The following is a 23,470-nucleotide window of genomic DNA, read 5'->3' as shown; positions in this document are numbered from 1 at the left end:
CAACATCTTTGTGAAAGAAAATGAAATAAAAAAGTGCTTGATACTGAAACACTCCTGGGAGAGTGCAAACCAATCACAAGGTCCAGTGCCATGACCTGCTCTTTTTGTTATGCCCTCCTTGCCTTGCGTAGAATATTACTTCAGAGAATGCTGTGGTGAGCTGTGTGAGTGGGTCTGCAGTTAGTGCGAGTGGGCTGAGCAGTGTGGATACTGCTCCTGGTGATGCATTTCCTTAACAATGATATGAATTGTCTTCTTCAATAAAGGTTATTTTCTTCAGTTGTAGGGCATATATAGGGCACACTCTCACCCAAGAGGACATCCTGGCCCTAAAAACAGAATAGCTATTAGAGAACTAGGTGAAGCGATCAAACAGAAGCTGAAACTATGGAAGGGTCTCAAAGATTTGCGGATTGGGACATGCCTACCGAGAATTCTAGCTGAAAGAGACCATGAAGTTCAAAGTTTGCAACGGAGGAAAGAGAACGAGAGGCAGCGAATACAGGAGTAACCAGACCTACATGAACTGGCTGGTCTCCAACTTAACTAACTAATCATTTTCCTTTAGGCAAACTAAAATGGGAATACTTCTTTCTAGCTTGACTGTTGTTTTTGCAGTTTTATAGTGTGAATTCGACCTGAAGGCATTGTTATGTTATGTTAAATGGCACTTTTTGAGCGCACTGACACCCGGAGGTTTCCTGGCGCTTGCTGACAGAGCATGTGTAGAGTGACAAGGAGAGATTACCCAGAGAGAGTGAACAGAAAAGTTTTGAGAAGTTTCCTGAACTGAAAAAGGGAACCACTGGATTTGATGGCCTGGGGAAGGGGGTTCCAGAATTTAGGGGCAAGGAGAGAAAAACGACGGCCCCCAAATTTATTGGTTTTGAATTTGGGAATGACAAGTAGGTGATGGTGAACTGAACGGAAGGAACGTGCAGGTCGATACAGAGTGATCAGGGAGTTAAGAAAAGCGGGGCAGGGGCAGTGAAGAGATTTGAAAACCATGCAGCCCGTCTTAAAGGCTGCCCTCTCCTCAACTGGAAGCCAATGGAGCTTGCGGAGCAAGGGCTTCGCAGATTGCCACCTAGGGATTTTAAAGATAAGATGGGCCGCCTGATTCTGCACGACCTGGAGACGACACAAAAGAAATCGGGGGAGTGCGTGATAGAGAGAGTTAGAAAAGTCGAGGCGAGAGAGAACAAGGGACATGACGACCTGACACAGAGCCGCATGTGGAAGTAGGTGCCTGATCTTTCGGATCTTTCGGAGCTGGAACATGGACGAAGAGACCGTGGCACCCACTTGAGCTTTAAGTGACAGCTCTGCGTCGATCGTCACCCCCAAGCTCTTAACTGCCTTGACTGGTGTGGGGGGGGGGACCAAGATCGAGGGGCCAAAACTGCGGGCCCCAGTATGCAGCACTCGAACCAGAGAGGGGCAGCTCAGTCTTTCCAGGGTTGAGCTTTAATTGATTTTGATTCATCCATTGTTGGATATGGGTCATAACGGCGTGAAAGTTGTTGACCGCCTGTGGAGAATCAAGTGGAAAGACGAGCTGCAAATCATCTGCATAATTGAAGACTGTGGCATCCCAATTATGGAGAGAGCAAATTAAAGGATGAAGGTATAGGTTAAATAATAAAGGGGAAAGTGAGGAGCCTTGGGGGACTCCGCAGGTGGTGGGAGACTTGGGCGCAGTAAAGGGACCCAAACGTACAGCTTGTGACCTGCCTGTGAGGAATGACTCGACCCACCTAAGAGCTGAGCCCTGAATGCCAGCCTGTCCGACACGGGGGAGAAGGATGTCATGATCCACCGTGTCGAACGCGGCTGACAGGTCCAGAAGCACAAGGGCCTGAGGTCTTTTTGCATCTGCATTCCCTCTCAAAGTATCCATAACTGCCAAGATAACAGCTTCCGTGGAATGGGCCGGCCTGAAGCCGGCCTGATTAGGCTCAAGGAAGCAAGAGCTCTCGATAAAGTTGGAAAAGCACCGGGTGACATGGGCTTCGAGAAGTTTTGACAAATAGGGCAGCAGGGATATTGGTCGGTAATTAGAAAGTTTGGCAGGGTCCGCCCCTGGTTTTTTCAAGAGCGGCACGAGGATTGCTTCCTTGAAGGAGCTAGGGACTGCGCCAGAGATGAGGGATGCATTCAGGAATGGTAATATGCATTCTGGTAGCTTAAGACAGATATCCCGCAGTACTGAAGGAGGGCAATGGTCATTCGGTGAGCCGGATCTTACACAAGTAGCTAATTCCGCTAAGGCGGGAGGATCTATGATAGGGAGCTGTGTGAGGGATGGAAGATTATCAGGGGAAACATCATGGAATGGTGACTGTGTGGTAGGAATGATAGAGTCTTTTATTTTGATGATCTTCTCAATGAAGAAGAGATTGAGGGCATCACAGGTCTCCTTAGTCGGGGTTTGGGCTGGGAGGGTACTATCGTCAGTGGTCAGCTCGTTCATAATCTTGAACACTTCTCGAGATTTATTGGTAGCAGAGAAGATTCTGTTGGAGATATGCTCCGATTTAGCTGAGAGAATAGCTAATTTGTATTCTCTGCAGGCTGCCATGCATCTCCGTCTAGATGAATTAGAGTAATCCAGTCTCCATGTGCGTTCCAATTGGCGGACCTCAAGTTTTAGTTGCTTGAGGTTGTCAGAAAACCACCTGTTGGCGATAGGATTTCTGGTGCAGAGGAACTTAATTAATGGGGCAAATTGTTAACTGGCCCCTTTTAGCCAGCTACCGATATCAGTGTCCATCCTATTAACATCATCATGGGTGCCGATAATGGGGCGAGTGATGGCCAGGGTTGCTAAATATCCCTTTGAATAGTAGTTGTTCCATTTGCGTGAGGAACCGCCTGCCATCAGGGGGGGCTTAGTCCGCCCACTAAGAGTGATGGTAGTGTCGATTTGGAGTGCTTTCCAAGAGAACGAGGCAAGGGCATATTTTTTTTTTGAAGCATGGGGAGATTAAGGGCCTGATTTTGATATCGGCAGACAAGTTACTTCATCACAACGGGGACAGATATACCGTCTGCCAAACTCTAAATCCCATATTATTCTATGGGATTTAGATTTCAGCGGTTGAGATATCCGTCCCCGTTGTGACAGAGTAACCCATCCGCCGATATCTAAATCAGGCTCTAACCCCCAGATGCATCAAGCCCAGATTCTGCGAATTCTAATTTGCGAAAAATACCGAATCGCTAATTATAAATCACAGAATGGGATGCATCAATAAAAGCGAACCAAAAATGCGATTTGCAGTCGGCTGCAATCGGCGATTGCGAATTTCGCTAAATGCTACAAAAATCACAGCATCGCCTGTTTCCGAAATCGCAAATTGCCATCTCGCTAACTGCGAGATCGCAAAAATGGGAAGTCGCATTTCGAGCACAATGATGACATCACAACCTGGAAGGAGGCAGTTCCCTCACTCATTCTGAACACAGAGCTTGAGAGTGGAAGAAGCACAGCACAGAGCTCCATCAGACACACCCTGCAGCCCCACAACAGGACACACATCCAAAACCAGAATGTCCTAGGAGGCAGCAGGAAGCAGTGCACCGGGCAGAAAAAGAAAAATTTAATTTTCAGAACAAGAGCTGGAGTTCCTCATCGAGGGTGTAAGCAGGGACCATGATAGGCTTTTTGGGAAGCAATCCCGGAAGGTGCCTGAAGCAGACAGGAGGAGCATTTGGCAGCGCATCAGGGCTAAGGTAAACTCTGTTGGAGTGACCCAGCGCTCTATTGATGAGCTAAAGAAGAGGTGGTACGACCTCAGAGGCCGTGCCAAAGAGCGCATTGCAGAGAGCCAGGGGAGCAACATGCCACGGGAGGAGGAGACCCCACAGTAGCGCCCAACACACCACTTGAAGACCTTGTGGAGGACACCATCAACCCTGCAGCCTGCGTGGGGGTCACACAGCTGGACACCTCCCGACCCACCCAACAATCCCAGGGTAAGAGCCATGCTACTGCGACCCCGTCCCCTAACAATGCCCATGCCCCCAAAGCCAGCCATTTGATAAGCCCAGTAATGCAGGCCATGCACATCAGAAACGCCATATTGCATTGTGGGACCTGTAATGTGATAATAGGTCCCTGATAACCACACACAGCCAGACCTGTCAAGTGAAACATGTCCCTAAAGCCAGTTAGGGAATGCAAGCCTGCATGCATGTCGAACATCCCATATGCAAGATTCATATCATTAATCATGCACCCATTTACATCCCAGGAGCTGCAGAACCACAGAACACAGACAGCGAGGCACTCCACATTGAGGAGAACACAGAGGACACCGAGGGAGAGAGCCATCTTGCCCCACGACCTGGACCTTCAAACACACCTGCACCATTACCACCACCTCCCCATGCGAACAGGGTCACCCCTGCAGCCACAGGAGGGGAGCAACCACCTGATGCATCACACATGGCAGTGGATCAGGCCACACCACCACCCAGGAGGCAGACACGGCGCACAGCCACTGTGCGGTCGCAGTCAAGTGGCTGGATGAGGCAGCAGCGCAACGTGGCAACACGGGCTGACTGGGGGCAACAGGATCAAGATCCAGGGCTTGGCATTAAACGCCAGATGCTAGCTGTCCACCAAAAGCAGGCACGGCACATGGCAGCCATGCAGCTGCAGCTTTACAAGACAGCGCACAACGTGAGCCAGCTCACTGAAAGCGTGCAGGTGTTAACGGCTGCAGTGAGGGAGAACAGCCAAATCATGGTGTTACAGCAGGACATCAGCCGCCGCCGCCACCGCCAGCTGTTGACCCGGCTCTCAGCATATACCCGGTCAAACCACCTGATCGGGAATGCTACCTCCCAACTGTCACGGCGCTCCCTGGCAATGCAAATCCAGATGGTGCAATGCTGCCAGGATGTTGCTAGGGCGTTGGAACAGGTCACAAACACTGTCGAAAACCAGCAGGTGTGTGGCCATGCCCATGCAAGGGGGGGGGGGTGATGATGCCAGTGGGGGGATGAGCAGCCTGTCCCTGCCAGTGGTACAAGAACGACGCCACAGTACCAGGCCCACTGCAGCATCAAGGGCCGATACTGGCGAGGTGGATGTAGAGAGGCGACAGGGCGCGTCCGGCCAGGGGCGCTAGAGATTGACTGACTATTAGCAGCAGTGCCATGCTGAAGTACCAATTAGGCCTGCTTCGCAATCATGGGGCTGTATGACGTAATACAGTTTTCGTGTCTTTTGAACACAAAAAGTAAATGAAAGATCCTTTTTACATAATAATAAGAATTTGTTTCAAACGCAAATCCTACTCATGTCATTATTTCATTTGGCATGCATGAGTGCAGTGTTGTGTGAGGGGTATGGGAGCACTAGAAATAACTCAGTGTGATGTTGTTGCGGCGCCTGTGTCCTTCAGCAGGATTCTCCCTGCGTGCATGAAGCACATGTGCAGGTGGGCGGTTGTCCCCCTCCGACTCATTGCCAGAGATCTCCAAAGTCATCCTCCGCTTGATAGCAATATTGTGGATTATGGCACACATGGCCACGATGCGGCAGCAGACCTCAGGCTGGTATTTGAGCGCCCCACCAGTCTTATGTAGGATGCAGAATTGTCTCTTTACCATCCCAAATGTCCGTTCAATTACATTCCTGGTGCGAATGTGCGCAGCATTGTAATGCCGTTCCTGTGGTGAGGCAGGGTTGAGGTATGTGGTGAGGAGGTACTCACGGAGGCCATAGGCGCTTTCACCTGAAGGAAAGGTGTAGAGGATCAGTGCCTGTCATGCGCAGCTACATGGCCTTGACGTACTGTATGTGGGCATGTGTACTTACCTAGGAGGTGTCCTTCGCCAAAGTCACCCCTGGCCAAGTGGGTCTGCATGCCGCTGTGCCTGAATATGAAAGAATCATGCGTGCTCCCCGGGTATTGGGCCACTATGTCGGTGATGATTGTCTTTGCATTGCAAACCATCTAGATGCTGAGTGAGTGGTAGGACTTGCGGTTCCGGTACATGTATTTTGTCTCAGCGGGTGGGCAGATGTGGATGTGGGTACAGTTATTGCATCAAATTACATGGGGGAATTGCACAATGTTGTAGAATTGAAGCTTTGTTTGATTTAAGTCCTGTTGGGTTATTGGGAAAGTTATGTAATAGTGTATCCAGGTCAGCATGGCATCAAGGAAACTCCGTAGGCAGCGGGACAGTGTGCTCTGGGAGATCCCCCCGGCAACTGCTACTATCCCCTGGAAGCTTACGGAGGCCAGGAGGTGCAGGCAGCACAGGACCTGGACATGGGTGGGCACGGCATTGGTCCTCCTTGTTGGGTGCTGCATCAGGGGGTCAAGGTCTCGGAATAGCTTGGTTATCATTGCCCCATTCAGCCTGTATTTTGAGTAGATCTCCTCTTCAGTCTGGCCCAGGAGTGTGATCCACAGCCGGAGGATGCGCTCCTGGATCCTGCGTCGGTTCCGGGCTACAGCCTGGAGCCTTCGCCCCCTTAACAGGATGTAGAGTCCTGGCATTGTGAATGTCCTCATGCTCCTACTATGTCTCCTTAAGTGTGTTTGTTTTTCCCCGCACCTGTATCCTGTTAGGAACATTTTTTTTTTTCCAATTGAACTTTATGGTTATCACCTGGTTTGAGTTCTCCTTAAATAGCGCCTCGCTAATAGCGATTTGTTTTTTTTCTCGCAAATAGTGATTATTGATAAATTTGCTTTGCGAATATTTTGCGAGTTCGCAAATGATTTCGCAGAATTAGTGAAACATCGCTATTACAGAATCGCAAAGGGGGTTCCAGGTTGATTATGCGAATTTCATTGCGAACTCACAAAATATTTTTTGCTAAATTCGCAATTTGGTTGTTTTTTGTATCATGAATTGCGGGAACAGTAATTGCGATCGCAATAGCTGTTTCACAACTATTGCGATCGCAAATTTGGTTGATGAATCTATGCCCAAGTGAATATCCCATAATAACACTAACTACCCCCAAAAACAATGATCCAAAGAAGAATGTAGCCCTAGAATAATGTCTCCGAACTTGTTATCTCACCATTGGACCATCCTTGGTACAATTTCTCCATGATCATTGTATTGAGCAATTCTCCTCTGCTCTGCCTCGTTCAAGTTAATAATAGAAAACATACACCGAATTGAGCAATATTTTGTGAATGATATTTTGACCATTATATCTGCCATACAACATTTTAGTCATAAATATTCTGACTTAGAAGCCATTTGCACCCACACTATCCCTTCTTGTCCATTGAGCAGCTGCTCATTTGGGTGTTTACTGACTTCTTACTTGACTGCATTACCAAGAGTGGATCTTCTCAAACCATTGGCTCGACATTGTAGTGTGTTTGAACACTTCAGCGGCATCACCATCATTTTTCGATGTGACACTGCCAAAACGCTGCACCGACAAACTCCCCCTTAACGAGAAGGTGTATCAACTACTTCTCTGATACCCTTTGTTTGTCCTCTTCTTGAAGCCTGTCTCCAAAATGTTCCTGTGTGCACACCTCCTCCCATCCTTCGTTCTGGCATGTGGCAAAAAGCCCATCTGACTAACTAAAAGCTGCCAAAAATAATGTCGGCTGCAGGAAAGCAGCTAGTTTCGCCACTACTTGCGATATTAGATACTTGATCACAAAATAAGAGGTAATAAAAACGACCTTACAAACGTTCAAAAAGGGTGCACAGATTTAGGACAGAGGAAGAAAAAAAATCAGAGTACTTGAGAAGGACAGTCTGTTTACTGCAAATGCACATCATATTCTCTTTACTTCCATCTGCAAGTTAGTCAATAAGATGATGAAAATACATCCACAGTAGCTACAGAAAAGAGTCAAATCTGTCCCAGGTCATAGGATATATCTAAGAAAGCGAAAGGAGCATCTCCAGTAATGACAATAATTGTCTAAATGCGAGTTTGGCGAAATAGTTTGTACATAGCATTCGAGACATGGAGGTTTAGGGGCAGGTTGTGGTTGGGACAACAGTTCCTTATAGTAATTCCAGGAATTATAAAGTAATGCACTGGTAATGTGGGGTTAGTTTGCGTTGTACTAAAATTGTATACGCATTACAGACAGACATACGTTCAATGCCAGGTTTGTAACACGTTCTACCAGGTGTAAAGCGACGCAAACCCAGCGCAAAGTGCTCTGATGGCATTTTTCCAACGTAAATCATGATTTATGCTCTACTTTGCGCCAAGGAGGCATACCATGGGCCTCATTTATGAGGCTGTGCATCACTTTTACGCCGCCGGTGCGTCACTTTTTGTGACGCACCAGTGGCGTAAAAAATGCGCCTGGTTGCACCATATTTACAAAGTGACGCATCTAGGTAGATGCGTCACTTTGTAAACCCCTGCACCACATTATACCTGCACCAGGTATAATGTATGCAAGGGGGGCCTAATTGACGCAAGGAAGGGTCCTGGAAGTGACGCAGTGAAATCTATTAACTTTCACTGCGCCACTTCTAGGATGCAGATGCGTCAATATCTTACGCCTACCTCTTGGCAGGCATAAGACTGACACAGGCACTTTCACATGGAGCTTGCCCCATGTGAAAGGACACATTGCTGGAGTTGCGTCACTTTTGTGACACACTCCAGCAATGCGTCACTTTTGCGCTTACAGATACGTCAGGAATACTGACGTATCTGTAACTCCTTGCGACATGATGCATCATATTATAAATATGACGCATGAATCATGTCGCAGGGAGTGCGCACTGAGAAGTGACGCATCGCTGCTTTCACGCAGCGATGCGTCATTTCTCATAAATGAGGCCCCATATGTTGCACATGGCGTTCATATACTACTACCCATACGTGTTGATGCATTGCTGATATATTAACATTTGCAGACATTTGTAGACAAAGGTTTGCACCAAAATCTATCCTTCTTTGAGGTAAGTGCAACACTGGGGTACGTTTTAAAAGTCTCCACATTTTCTAACTTTGCATGTGAGATGCATGGTAGAGCACACATACAAAGTGGGAAATGTATTAAACAGTGGTGTAAGCAAGGGCCACCCCCTGCTCTTACTTGCCGCGGTGCGGGGTGGCAAACACAGGGTTCATTCGCCAGCACCCACGCTCTTACTGCCACCGTCGGGCGGTAAAGGCTGGGACCGCCAAGGGCAGCAAAAGGCCTAGCTACACCACTGGTATTAAAGCATAGTTTTTGGGCTGGAGCAATGCCCGTCCAGTATAAATCCTCTGCTTGATTGACAGAAAGCATGCATCCTTGCTCTATGGTACATGGGTGTGTCTTGTTCTGAGTGTTCGTCTTGATATGAGGGCGCCTTTTGTTTTTGCAGGCATAGTGACATGCTATCAACTGCTGTGCACTAGTATGACACAGACATAAGTTTCAAAATACTGAACGATGGCCAGTGGGATGTCACTTTATTTGAACTAGTTGTGAGTGAAAGATGGTGTGATTTCATTTCTGTTCCCTCCTTGGTTTTGTTGAAATGACTTTGGATATGACAAACACCTCTATACCTTCTGAATATTCATACTGGGTTATCAGCATAAAAGGTGCAATGAGCAGCTGGTCTCTACTCAATGTACAAGTGCCTTTAGTAAATCAGGTACTCGCAAAGCGATAATGTGTACTGTACAAAACTATGCCACTCAGATGTTAATGGATTTGGCCAGATGTCGAGCAATTTGTTTACCACCCAGCTGCATAAAATCATAAAGCATGGCAGGCAGTCAGTTAAATACACACAGTCAGATGAAATATTAAACACAAACGGCCACATGCATCAACCTATTTAGGAAGTGCCAACGGTGCGAATCAGTAAATTCGTCCGTTTGCGATTCCTAAATAAGTTTTTGAGATGCATCAAACATTTTTGGAAAAATCGCTATGTTTAGCGAATTCCAACAATGCGATTGCTTTTAAGGAATCGCAAATTTGCGATTCCTTAAAAGCAATGCATGATTACTTTTAAAATTGCGAATTCGCAATTAGGGGGTGCAAATTACCACAAGGGTGAACCTCGTGATAATTTGCGAAAATGTATTAAAATGTTCAAATTTGCATTTTAAAACACTGTCATGTTACAGACACACATGTCCTTAGGACATGTGTGTGTGAAACATGAACTTCAAAATACATTTCAGGGGTGCAGGGGGGGGTCCTTTGGACCCCCCCCTGCACCCATGGAATGCATTAACATTTTGCGAATCGCTAATTGAAATTCGCAAAATGTCAATGCCTTACCATTGATTCCTATTGGCCTTTTGGCCCATAGGAATCAATGGGAATTGCGAAATCGCAAATTAGAATTCGCATAATATTTGCGATTCAGTAAAAATTGCGATTTTTACCTAATCGCAAAGATTATGCGATTTAAATCATGCATCCCATTTTGCGATTCCTTATTTGCGATTCCCTAAAAATCGCAAATAAGGAATCGCAAAACCGGACTTTGATGGGAACATTATCAGGCTTTGTGATGCATGCATTTCATTGTCCTTATACCGTTCATGATGCAAAATATAGAATAGAGAATGAGGCGAACGAACCATTACACATTCTGATTGAATGTGACTTACCTCTGACTTGCGGTGTCATTCAGATGGCAGATATAAGGCATCTAGCAAAAACTAATGGATGCACTTACGCTAACTTTGCATATTCCCTTTTCCATTTAAAAGTAGGTAAACATTGAATTCTGTGACGAGAAGCTGCCCTTGGCTTTGCCACTGGAAACCTTGGAGTTGGCACATTGTCCACCAAATGTCTTCAATATCTCAGTGGCAGTCGGTCCACCCTATTTAGGGCAGAAACATGGCAGACGGGGAAAGCAAAAATGGCCCTAATGCACAGAGAAAATTCTATATGAAAATAAGAACTATTGTTTTTTATATTAATCAAACTCCTGCTTTGAAAGTTTGTTTCACATAAATAAAAAAGAGAGTGCAGAGTGGAACAAACATTCGCCTGTGCCCTCAGTGAATCCGAGGCACTGGCAGATGCCCTGAAGGCACATCATTTTATGTCAAGCAGGCATTGATCTCTAGATAAGGTTGTTATTAGTTCTGCAGCAGGGGATTGGATGCCAGGGTCTCTGATGACCTAGCAGTCCAACCACCAGGGTCTCCCAAGTAGATAAGGTTTTGGACCAAAAAGCAAAAAGAGGCCCAAATTGGGGAAGTGACTTTTTGCAAAATATTGCATGGAAAGAATCAGAGAAGAGGGGGTGCTGGAGGAGGGAACTTAGGAGCATATGTACAAGCCCCTGTCGCCACTGGAGCATCATATTTTTTTATGTTCCCATGGCGGTATTCCCTGCACCATATTTACAAAGTGGTCCTAAGCCACTTTTTGTGGCTTCACCCCGCTTTGTAAATATGCTACCCTTTCACACAGGTATTTGCGTGAAAGAGGTGTGCAATGGTTGTTGCTGTGGGCATTCCACCACACACCAATTGCTTTTTGATGCTGTCCCAGATTTACAAGGATGTGTAAATCTGAGGCAGCACCAAAAACTAACGCCATGCAAGAGCGGCGTTAGAATGTGGCATGAGTAGAAATGCTTTTATTTCTTCTCGTTTTGGTTTTTTTCTATGTGTGATGCATTCTGCAGCTTGCATAAAAAGAGCAAACTCAATAAATAATGATGATTTGCTACTTCTTTGTGTGTTACATTCTGCAGCACAAATAGAAGTAACAAATCGCCATTAGTGTCATTTCCTTCTGAAGCTATTGAATCCAGGACCACATATTCCTCGACACACTTAAGGAGCCAGGTTCAGCAGCTGACATCATGGTGGATCTCAATACCACGCAGAGCTTCGGCTTGAGCTGGTGAGTTTAAATTTGCCTTGCACATCTTCATTGAACACCTCAATGCTACAGAGTGAGCTGTCACTTGTAGGTTTACACAAACCAGGTTACACGTGGATCATCAGATAGTTACAAAGATTATTTGACCTAACCATTGTGGTTCGGACATGATATACTATGTGCAGTATCCTCAGTTTTGTATATATGTTTATGTACTCCTCTTCATCTAGCTGCTCAGCCAGTCTGAGTGTTCCAGGTAGAATGTTAGTGTGATTGACATGTGTAGAATGCTTGGGCCCTGGTGTGAGTGTGGTAAGTTGGGAGATGGGCTGAGCAGCTAGGAGGCTGCTCCTGGTGGGGCTGCTTGTTCCAGACTTTTACTTCCTGTATTTAACCTATGGACTAAATATACCTTCTACTTAACATCTCTTCATCTGCCTTGTCTACATCATTATATGAATGTATGGACCAACATACTAAACTATGGCAACTACTTATCCTGCTGCAACCTCTGTCTTTCAGGTGCTGAGGACAATGAGTCTCTTGAGGAAGATGAACCATCCACCAGTGGAGAGCGACGGGTAATCCAAGGAGAGAACCTAATCTTCCTCCAAGTAATCTATGTCGGCTGCCAGCACCGCTCAAGAAGTGGAAGATGAGGAGGAAGAAGATGAGGGTGAAGAAGACAATCTGGTGCTTGTTGCAGAGGAGGATTCAGATAATCAAGAGTATAGTGTTGATCCACTGGGCATAACACAGCAGCCTACACCAGGTCTGGTCAGCATTGTGCCATCCACTTCACCTCTGAGGACTGCCTATTTCCAGCAGTCAGCCAACCAGCCATAGCAATCACTTGCCTCAACACAGCCATCAACCCCTCACAGCCCTCATGTCAAGGTCAGACATGTTGCTTCTCCTACGCACTCCTCCCATGACAGTGCATACCAGGCCATCTCTCAAGCATCCGTGGGAGCTATTACCCCTGGTGTGGAGCAGGTATCCCCTAGGTATAATTGAATCTCCTCCCCACAGCCCCCCCTCTAATCTTGCTGATGGACCTTACGCTTGTATCAGAGGCTGTCCCATGCATAGGGGGCTGGCAGATGGTCATGGTGGCGAGTGGGAGGATGAATTCTTCCAGCAACAGGCTGATGTGAGACATAGGTGCTACACTGTCTGAAATTTCAGACTCACAGCATGGAATTCAACAAATCCTTCAGATGGTTGACAAACAGACCCACTGTCTTTGAAAGGATTGAGAAATGTTGCAAAGAAATGGCAAGGAGGCAGAATAACATCATAGCTATGTGTAGGGAAGAGTGTGCAAGACACCATGCCTTGGTAATAAAGATGATGGAGGGCATGTTGAAACTGTACCAAAGTCTTCCTTCATGATCAGCACATAGAGGGGGCCCAACACACCTCCCTGTATCACACCCACCTATCCACCTGTACCACAACCTGCACAGGTACCCCCCTATGTACACAGACACCCCCTGCACATGAGCTACCTGCACAGTCACCACCCCCTGCCTAGTCACACCCTCATCTGTACAGCCACTCTCACCTCCTGTCCAGGTACTTCCCCCACCTGTACAAGTCCCCTCACCTCATGTACAGGCACCTCCCCTATCTGGACAGGCACCCTAACCCCTTGTACAAACACCCCCCACATGTAAGGCACCTTCACCCCCTGTACAGTCACACCCACCAGCTGTACAAGCAGATGCACCACACCCACACATCGGCAACAATACAGTAAACATACTTACACACAGAGACCCTGACCACTGCAATTGCGAAGTCTCAAGAGACATCCCCCATGATCACCACCAAATATGAATATCCCTAATATATATAAATAAAAAGATATTCATCACAAGTCAATACTGACTTGCATAATAGTTGGTGATGGTCAATTGTTTACTCTGATTATATGCACATATGTGATGAAATTGTGTGTAAGACATGTAGATTTGTAGGACCATCTGTGTAACAAAGTATCATGTTGAAAGCATGGCTAAACATCTTCGAATGTTGACTTCCATACTTTAAATCCAGCATATATCAGGAACAACTCAAGACAGGGATGGTGTTAAAGAAAAATATTTATAAATCAGGAAATAAATTAAGTAAAATCTGTCCATTCGAAAGGGAGAAAGGATATCAAATAAAAGTCTTCAGGCAGAATGGGCAAGAGAACTTGGAGAGGGTTGGGCAAAATAAATAAAACACGCCAAGAAGCATCAGGGGTACCAGTCTATGTGCATGGGTAAAACAAAAAGCCACAGTCCACATATGGTCCAGTCACTGGTCATCCTCACTGTCCTCCTTCTACACAATGTGTAGATTCTCTGCTCCTGTGGACTCATCCTGGTTGCCCAGTGCAGGACCTGAAACCCCACGGGAATGGGGAACATGAGCAGTATCAGGGTAAACAGTGAGGGAAGACCAACTGGAGGGCACAACTACAGTGGTCTGGGTGAGTTGTTGGACCAATGCAGACAATGTGGATGCACCCAAGGAAGTGATGGAGGCATTATTGATGGCCATTCTGCTGGAATTTGCCTATCAAAACGTAAAGAGTTCCTCCTGAATCTCCTGTAAGACCACAGAAGACACATTCTGCTCAACATCAGGTGATACCATCACTTCCTTGGATGCAGCCACAGGAGCAATCAAACATGGAGGTGTTTAAATAGAACAGGAAGGGTTGTGGGGTATAGGGGCAGATGTCTCCCTCAGCTTTTCCGGGCAGGCAGATGGAGGGAGACTAGTGGCAGGGGTGCAGCTGGAGGCCATGGTGGAATGGGGGCCTTAATAGTTAGTGAGGGGTCAATGGCAGACACAGATGGTAATAGGGCCTGCCCTGGCAGCACCAAATTCTTGTGGACCTGGGAGAGAATCACTCCCCTCCCGGCCGGAGGTGTCCCTATATATGTCTCTCTCCCTTCAGTTTTTTAGCCTTCACCCAGGCTGTTACTGTGGACGTTGAAGGCTCCATCCGGGTGGGCACACTAACCCTGAATGATGGTTCAGCTCCCTCCCAATCCTCGCTGGTCATATCCAGAGGAAGTCCCCATTGACACTCTTGGCCAGCTTTGCCCACTGAAATAGAAGGCAAACAAATATGTATTTAGTGTACAAATCATAACAAGGCATGTGACTACATAAAGCAAGTGCTGACTTGGTACTTCTTTGATCTCACTAACCAATTATATGTTTCTTGGCCCCAAAAGTATGTCTACTATCACTGTAATATCCAGAATTTACTTACACAATGACATATTTCTCAATTTAGGTCAGTATACTCTCCAGTATTCACCAACCCTCGCGTACAGCAAAAGAGCAATGTGTGTTGTTTGACATTGAAACAGTTATCTTCTAATGTAAGTCTACAAGTGGGGATGGGACACAATCTGGATGGATATATCCACACCTGAAAGCGGATCCAGGATTATCATGTAATGTCCAATCTCAACAGTCTTACACTTACTGTTGTGTAGCATAGTGAAACACAACATACATGCCAAAGTGGTTGTGTATATACAAACAAGGCCTTGGATATGACCTTTGCTAAGATGTGATTCTAAATATTGGAATATCCCTTGACAACGTCAGCCACTCTACATGGCACGTACCACAATTAGCATGTCAACACTGATTTGTTTGTGCTGTACACTGGCAATCACATGTGCATAGTTAGGACAGCTACCTAGATGTTAGAAATTACATATGTGCCACTGTTGAGAAGATATGTGTATTTCACCAACCCTGGATATGTTTATATCATTTTGATTAAGAGAAGTACCACAAATTCAGCCTTTACTTCATGGTGAATAAATATAATCTATTAACTGGAAAACAATACACACAAATAAAATCCATGACAAACAAACCCCTCTCATAATAACAATAGACATTGTCCAATTAATTCCTTCACCATTGGATACAACGGCTATAAGGCCTTTTGTTCACTACTCATGACTATGTAAGTGCATTTATTCATTAAAATGCTACAGTAAGGGTAATTTACCCAGTTGTGTGTGTAGAACACTACAGGGCCCAGAATTCTCCCAGAAATCAGTCTTCCGATTGCACCAATGATACGCAAACCTTATAAATACTGCAGTAATTTCTCAGATAAAATCAAAGGGGACATAAGACACCACAAAAAGTATGCATGATACAGCATCTAACACCCAAACCCCTCTCATTCCAACACTAGACATTATTCAAGCCTTTCCTTCACTGTTGCATAAACAGTTATAAGGCCCTGAGTTTACTAGTCATGATGATGTAAGTGCCTTTATTCATAAAATGTTACTGAAAGGGTAATTTATCCAGTTGTATGTAGAACACTACAAGCCCCAGAATGCCCTCATCAAACAGCATTCCTTGTGCTTCAATGATGCATAGGCCATGTACGTATTGCAGTCATTGCTCTGATAAAGTAACAGGTTATAAAAGACACATAATAGTTCAGCTCTTTCGCCACTCACATCATACTTCAAGACACATAATGCAGTGCATATGCTTACCAGGTCTCTGCTGCTCAAACTCTTCCAGCAGAGCATAGAGGTTTGGCCATGCCGTCTTCATGGCCCTTCTGTGCAGTGACCTAAGGCACGGCCTCTGTAAGTGGGGCTGGGAGTACACACTCAATAGACCCTGAGCCTAAATTCCAGCCTAGTGTTGCATGTCTTCCCGGCGTTTGCAACACATCTTGACTCGCTTTTTGTCTCGCCCATTGTACAGCACCACACTGCAATATCTTTCCAGAATCTGGTGCATGCTGCAAAACTCAGCTGTTCCTCTGCCCCCCAATAAAGCTGAGGGTACCTATCAAACACCCCCTCAGTTACTATGCTCAATTCAGTTTCATTGAAAGGGGGTGCCTAGTCCTCAAATCTCTCAGCCATGTCGGGAAGCAGGTTAAACAGTGCAGCAGAATGGTAGAGGATCTTGCTTGGAGATGAGGGTGACTCAGAATGACGATAAAATGTCTGCGACCAACTTCCTGTATTGAACCTCCTGCTTTTTTTTTTTTTTTTTAAATTTTTGCAAACCTTTATTGTGCATAAACAGCAGAACAAATACGGGCCTACAACCTTCGGGCCGGCCACGAACCATCATCAGCACAGGTGCATACATTACAGACCCCCAGCAGCCACCATAAGACTAGTGAGCAATAAACTTTGCATCAGAATGAGCCATATCGCCGGGGGAAAGGAGAAGAGAAGGTTAATTTTTAAGTTTTTTAAAACGTCTTCACCAAAAGATACAGTGAAGGAAAAAATAAAAAGGAGATTCGAGTCCGCACAATTTCTTCACGCTACGGGCAAGCGACGTTATATTCTGAAAACATCGACGAAGGTTAACAACTGGTATATCGTGGCGGTGCAAAACATTGGCAACAATTTACTAGCAATCGTGCACCCCAAACATCGTCGCTCCAACCCTACCAACCCCAACCCAGTCCCGGAAACGAATCAGAGTGTAAAGCACAGAGAAAGAAAGAAAGGCCCATAGAACCAAGAGTACAGCTAATTACCCCACCCACCCTGCAACATTGTGGAGGCTACGGCCTGCCCCCCCCCCCACAGAGTGCCTGTCGCCCCAGAAACCCGAAATATAGAAGGGAAAGAATAAGAAAGAAATGACAAGGAAAAGAACATTAACACCTTTGATATAGGGAGTGAGAGAGAAAGAAAAAAAATTCAATCTACATTCCCAGAGAGAAAAGGAGGCGGGGAGGAGCCACTCGTTACTAAAAACATTTAAATCCAGACTCACAGCCCACAACAGACCCGCGCCCCAGTAATCATGACCCACAGAAGTACAAGGCATTTGCATCCGTAAATAAAGAATAATATCAGCAGTACAGTACACAATGCTTCCAAGGAGTAAGGCAGTTCAGGTAGGAGCCAGCAACAATTAAAACCTCGGGAAGATGACCTCAACAGCACTTATTATCGGATCGCCCAACCACAGTATTCCCACCCCATAGGTATGCACCAGCAAGTTTACTCAGCAATGCCAACCTCATGTGGGAAAAACCTTAAACAGTACATAATAACAATACCAAGTCAGCAGCACAGTCCGGGTTTCCACCAGCCAAACAAACAGTCAGCGCAAGGAATGTCATCAACCCTGGCCCGAACGCCAAAACCCGTCCAGAAATGACCACCGCTGGGAGCAGGCCGAAAGAAGAACAAAGGACCAAGATGGCCGTCCTCGATGAAGAAGAAGCACTGAAGAGCAAAATGGAGGCCCCCAACCATCTAGAAGTCCAATGTCAGGAAGAATCAGCTTAGCGACGAAGGCTGGAGAAGGCATTTTTCCCCTATAATGAGAAGTGGCTCCGGGGGAAGATGTATCAGTGAGGACCAGCAGCCAGGAAATCAACGAGCGATGCAGAGGCAGCAGCTGCAGAAGTGGAGCCCCAGGCTCAAGATTAAGGGGAGACAATGTAGCCGAGCCTCCGACGGCGGGCAGAGTTGAGTCATTGTATCCACGGACCGCCCGCCGTGCTGGAGAAGCCCGCCGAGACAAAGTATCCATTTGGGGAACAATCGTGGGCAATAGGGAGTCCTGTCGTTTCAGGCGCCCCAGTGCAAGTGCCACCGCGTCAATCCTGCGCTCCAGCTGGCAAGTATTCCGCTTCCAAGTCGTCCGGAGGTCCGCAATTGCTGCAAGGATATCGCTGTAGTCCAGGGTCCGCAGCGGTCTCTCACAAAGCCAGCCTCGGGTCGATGTCAGCGGTTCATCGGGATGGGCCCGAGTAGGCAGGACAGGGTACACATGGGACAGGGAATCACCCCCATCCCCGTCCTCAAGGGCCGGCGCCATCTTCGTTCCCTCCAGTGAACCCCAGCAGGAGAGAGTGGCGGCGTCCGTGGAACGTAGGCTCAGACAGGGGCTTCAGTGATGGTGCAGTTCACTGTGCAGGGCGGCTTCTCCACGGGTGCCCCCCCGCCGCCGGACCCACAGGTCGATCCACGGCAGTGAAGGCACCACAAAATGGTGTCGAGTCAGACCACCCACAGCACAACAACGGAGGCGGCGGGAGTAGGGATCCTGTCCCGCCAGCACACATCGTTCCCAAGGCAGGAGTGTCACCCGGTCGGGAGGGGGGCCACACCGTCTCCCTACGTGAGCAAAAGCGCCACCTCAAACCCCGGCGCCTCCATGACACTTCCCCCGGACCTTGATGCAGCCAGTTCCGCAGCGACGATAGGGGCAGGCTCCAGGGGTAATGACGGCAGACAGCTCGCACGGCGAGTTCACACTCAATTCGGCCAGCAGAAACCTCGGGAAGACGCGGTCACCAGCAACGCGATCAATCCGTTGCGGCACCGCAAGATTAGTCAGGATTTGAAACAGGATACCGGTGCGGGAGTGAGAAAGTCACGGAGCTGGGAGCCTACACGTCCGTCCTGTCGGCCATCTTGGCTCCTCCCCCCGAACCTCCTGCTTTTTATTTCCTGTTTGTCATTTCTGGCCAGACTGCGGAGTCTCCCCCCCTGGAGCAGAGTTTACATCTTTGGAGACTCTGCATCTATGGGCGTGACTCCACACCCACGGGGTAAAAAAGATTTTTAACAGAAAATGTCAAACAGGCATAAAAAACAAGACGTTCTATACAGGAAGTCCTTTTATGGTCATTCTGTTTTGTGCAATGGCCTTGTTCTGCAGATTCAGACCTAGGTGAGGGTTCAGAGCTATGTGTAAGCCATGATTTAAAGCAATGTTGTGCAAGACACAACAGGCTACTATTACCTTGCTCACACCTTCAGGCGAGTACAGCAGCACCCCTTGTAGGGTCAAGACATTTGAATCATGAAATTAGGAGACCAAAAGTGCACCCTATGATAGCTCATGAATGTATGTGTGCCCTGTTGTACCTATGCTGATGCACAGTGGTTGCACAGCTGTATGGTGTGATGTTGTGTTGTTCCTACTAATCCTTAGGATCTCCGTGTTTGTTGGACAACATAAACTTTGGGAGAGGTGCCTAGACTGATTCAGAGCACCCCCGCAGGATATGTTGGCCAAGAGACCAGCTAGCTCATAATACCACCATAACATAAGCCCCCTAACCTTCCCAGGGAGCGAATAGTTCCTGGCAACCACTGAAGATGATAACCCTGCCCCCTCAGGGATCATGGTAAGAAAACAGACCCTTTCGCTCAGTCCCTCATCCTTACTTATGCTCAGAGAAGGAAAAAGAGAAGACACAGTGGACCCCAGGGGGGACTAAACCATACACTAAGAAAGTGGTATAGAACCAGGACTTATGTCAGGACGATGTTGAGAGAACGTAGAAGTGCTGGGGACCCAAGGAACCACCATGGAGAGCTTGTGCTGTGTGGGAACATGACCACGTTCTCCATACAAAACAACGTGTATGTGACAATTGGGATTTGAAAGATTAAGGACCCTTCCCAGTGAACCCTGAAGAAACCCCTTGGAATACAGAAGGTTGGAGAGCCACTCCACCCGTGGATACCCTAGTACCCACATTACCTACACCAGGGAAGCTGGGTGCACAGGTGTGAAGTGGTGTCAGAAAACCGCCCATCGAACCCAAAGGAGGACTTCAGGAAAGTGCCGTTGCTGAAGAAGGAGAAAGTGTCCAGTGGAATCTGGAGGAGGATTCTAGTTTGGAGGTGCCTGCAAGCAGAGGGGACAGAGTCTATGACACTTAGGAGTGACCCGGAGATCTGGAAGAAAAATACCCACAGATGTTAGGAGTTGCAGGAGAGTTGATGATGACTTTGACTATGCAGCTGTGAGGACCAGGTGATGCGAAGGAAGGCCACGAGCCATGCAAAAGCTTTCCCATGTCAGAAGTTGAGTGCTGAGGGGTCAGTGTCTGGTGGGAGCACCAACAAGCCTTGGCAAATGCAACCAACGCAGAAGTCAAAAAAGGTGCAATGTCGGGACCAGCATGGTCCAGGGGACTCACCACATGCAACAGAGTCCGGCATGCCCCAAGCAATCAGGGGAGCATCTGGGCAAACCTCGTCTTCAGGATATCAGCGGGGAAAGGGAATATTCAAATAGCGTAGTTCAGGTTGGAGCTGTACTTGAGCTCACAGCGAGAACTTGTCTATTCTACATTAGAATTGCCCATACCTTGCTCCCTTTCTTTTATAGGCTGAAATACAGACAGTTTAAATTGCAGATGTACCTCAGGGAGATTGTTGACAACAGAACCAGTGTTTAGTCTATCCATTACCTTCTTCCCCATTGGTCTGGTGGGGCTTTGACAATTGTTGTGCCCGCTTGGCTGGTGGGGGAGTTGGGATATAGCATTGATTCCTCCCTTACTCCTACAGAAATCTAGATCAGAACCTGACAACAAGGTGATAAAGTCTAGCTCTAAGATGTCCAAGCTAGTTGCCAAAATGAAGGACATCACCCACCCCGGACAAAGGCCAATGACTGACATAATGCCAGACCCACTTGCAAGGTTGGTGGCCCTCATGGTGATAACAATGTCTTGTAAATTTACAGTAGCCCTCCTGTGGTCCACTGCAAATCCTTAGCCTCCACGTTAAGGGTCAGTCCAACCACAGAAACGTTGATGGTATCAGACATCCCATGAGATTACCTGCATAGAGTTCATCTTATGGCTTTTTCTCACCTTCTCAACTTTTCTGTCTCTTACAGCCATATGCTAATCCTTCCCATCACCCAAAAGGAGAAATCAGTTACCGTGCATCTGACTTTTTTCTTGCCTTGACAAGGCCCTGACTTACAGGATGGGCACCATCCTTTGTTTTTTCAGCCAGCAGCAGGTCTCAGCCTGGTATTGCTTTTTACCTTTTCACTACAAGTACACTATAAATCCTGCCATGGTTAATGTTATCGTTTGTAAAAACAGGTATGACTGAAAGTCACCATCTTAACATGTGGCCAGCTGACAAGTCTGCAGTGTGAGACGTTGGCCTGGCATATGCTTTCCACTAGTTCTAGTGGGCACCTTGCACCAGTCCAATCAACCCTTATTGATGATAGGTTTAGCTATGGAGAGCAGCCTTCATGCTAAGTCTTGAAGGAGTGTTAAGCAGATTGGTTTACCAGCTAATAACCTCTTTAATGTCTAAATGAAGGGATAACCATACAAGGTGTATATATATATATATATATATATATATATATATATATATATATATATATATATATATATATATATATATATATATATATATATATATATATATATATATATATATATATATATATATAATATGCATTTATTACTAAACACTCTCTAGTAATCTCTTTATGTGATTACAGAGCAAAGAACAAAAGAACACACTTTAAACACAATAGAACTTGAAAATAGGACCAAACCATATATTAAGAAAGTGGTATAAGAACCACGACTTGACTGGACACAGTGCCTAGAGCCTGTAGAATTGCTAGGACCCCAAGGACCCACCCAAGTTAGTGACACAGGGGAACCATGGGGGACGTGTGCAGTGTGAGAACACAGCCGCAAATGCCATTAGCTTCTATGGGGAAAGTCGCGGTTGGAATTTTAAAGTTTAAGGACACTTAGGAGAGGACTTTGAGCAAACCCCTTTAGACCTATGTGTTCTAGGGCCAACACCCACGGGAGCACCGGAGTACTCGAGTTACCTCACTCAGGGAAACTGGGTGCATAGGTGTCAAATGGTGTCAGGAATGGCCGTTGATTTCAATGGCGATCTGCTGCAAAGTCCTGTTGCCGGGAAGAAGGAAGGTGTCTGGTGTGAACCAAGCCAGGATCAAAGATGTGAAGAACCTAAAAGCAGAGGGGACAGAGTCTGAGTCACTTGCTAGTGACCAGGTGCACGATAGACAAATGCCCATCGATGTCGGGTGCTTCAAGTGCGGAGAGGTGAAGCTTGACTCTGCAGCCACGAGGACCAGAAGGCATCGACGATGATTAGGAGCTGGATTCAAGCTGTCCCACAAAGGATGTTGAGTGCTGCGGTGTTGGTGCTTGGATTGAACACAATAAGCCTTGGCAACAGCAACCCACGCAGGTAGACAAAAGATGCTTAGGTGTAGACCAGCAAGGTTCAGAGGACTCCCCAAGCAATGGAGAGTCAGGGCATGTCTGGAGAAACCAGGGAAGCCAACGTAAAGTTAATGTTGCCTTCTCAGGGACCCACAGGTCAATGGACCAGGGATCGCGAAGGTACCGCAAGAGAAACCACAAGGGGCTGGCTCACTGAACACTCGTGGAGTGTAGGATGGCAATCTTTGGTGGAAATGCTGCTTGCAGTCAGGGCTACAAGCAACTCAATAATTGTTGAGAAGCATATCTACTTGCAAATGTGCACAGTGTCCTGGGATTCCGGTTCCACGGTACCCACAAGGGCTACGGGTCTCAGCTTTGCAGGGGACTCCAGGAGTCCTCTGGGAACCCATCTCCTGTGTTGCAACTTCTTCGGAGTCCAGCGGGAGATTCAGAGATGCAAACCGGTCGGATGCATCTTTGGTGCCTGCCACGCAGGGGAGTAACTCCTTTACTCCAAGGAGATCCTTCAGTCATCTAGCGCCTTGTAGATCGTTGAAGTTCCAGGATTCAGTATCAGAGTGTCGTCCATGTAAATCTAATGTCCTGTAGTCAGGGGTTCCTACTTTAT

Source organism: Lissotriton vulgaris, chromosome 6 (assembly GCF_964263255.1).
Source record: "Lissotriton vulgaris chromosome 6, aLisVul1.2, whole genome shotgun sequence".
Classification (NCBI taxonomy): domain Eukaryota; kingdom Metazoa; phylum Chordata; class Amphibia; order Caudata; family Salamandridae; genus Lissotriton; species Lissotriton vulgaris.
The sequence above is the reverse complement of the archived record's forward strand: the minus strand, read 5'-3'. Positions refer to the sequence as shown.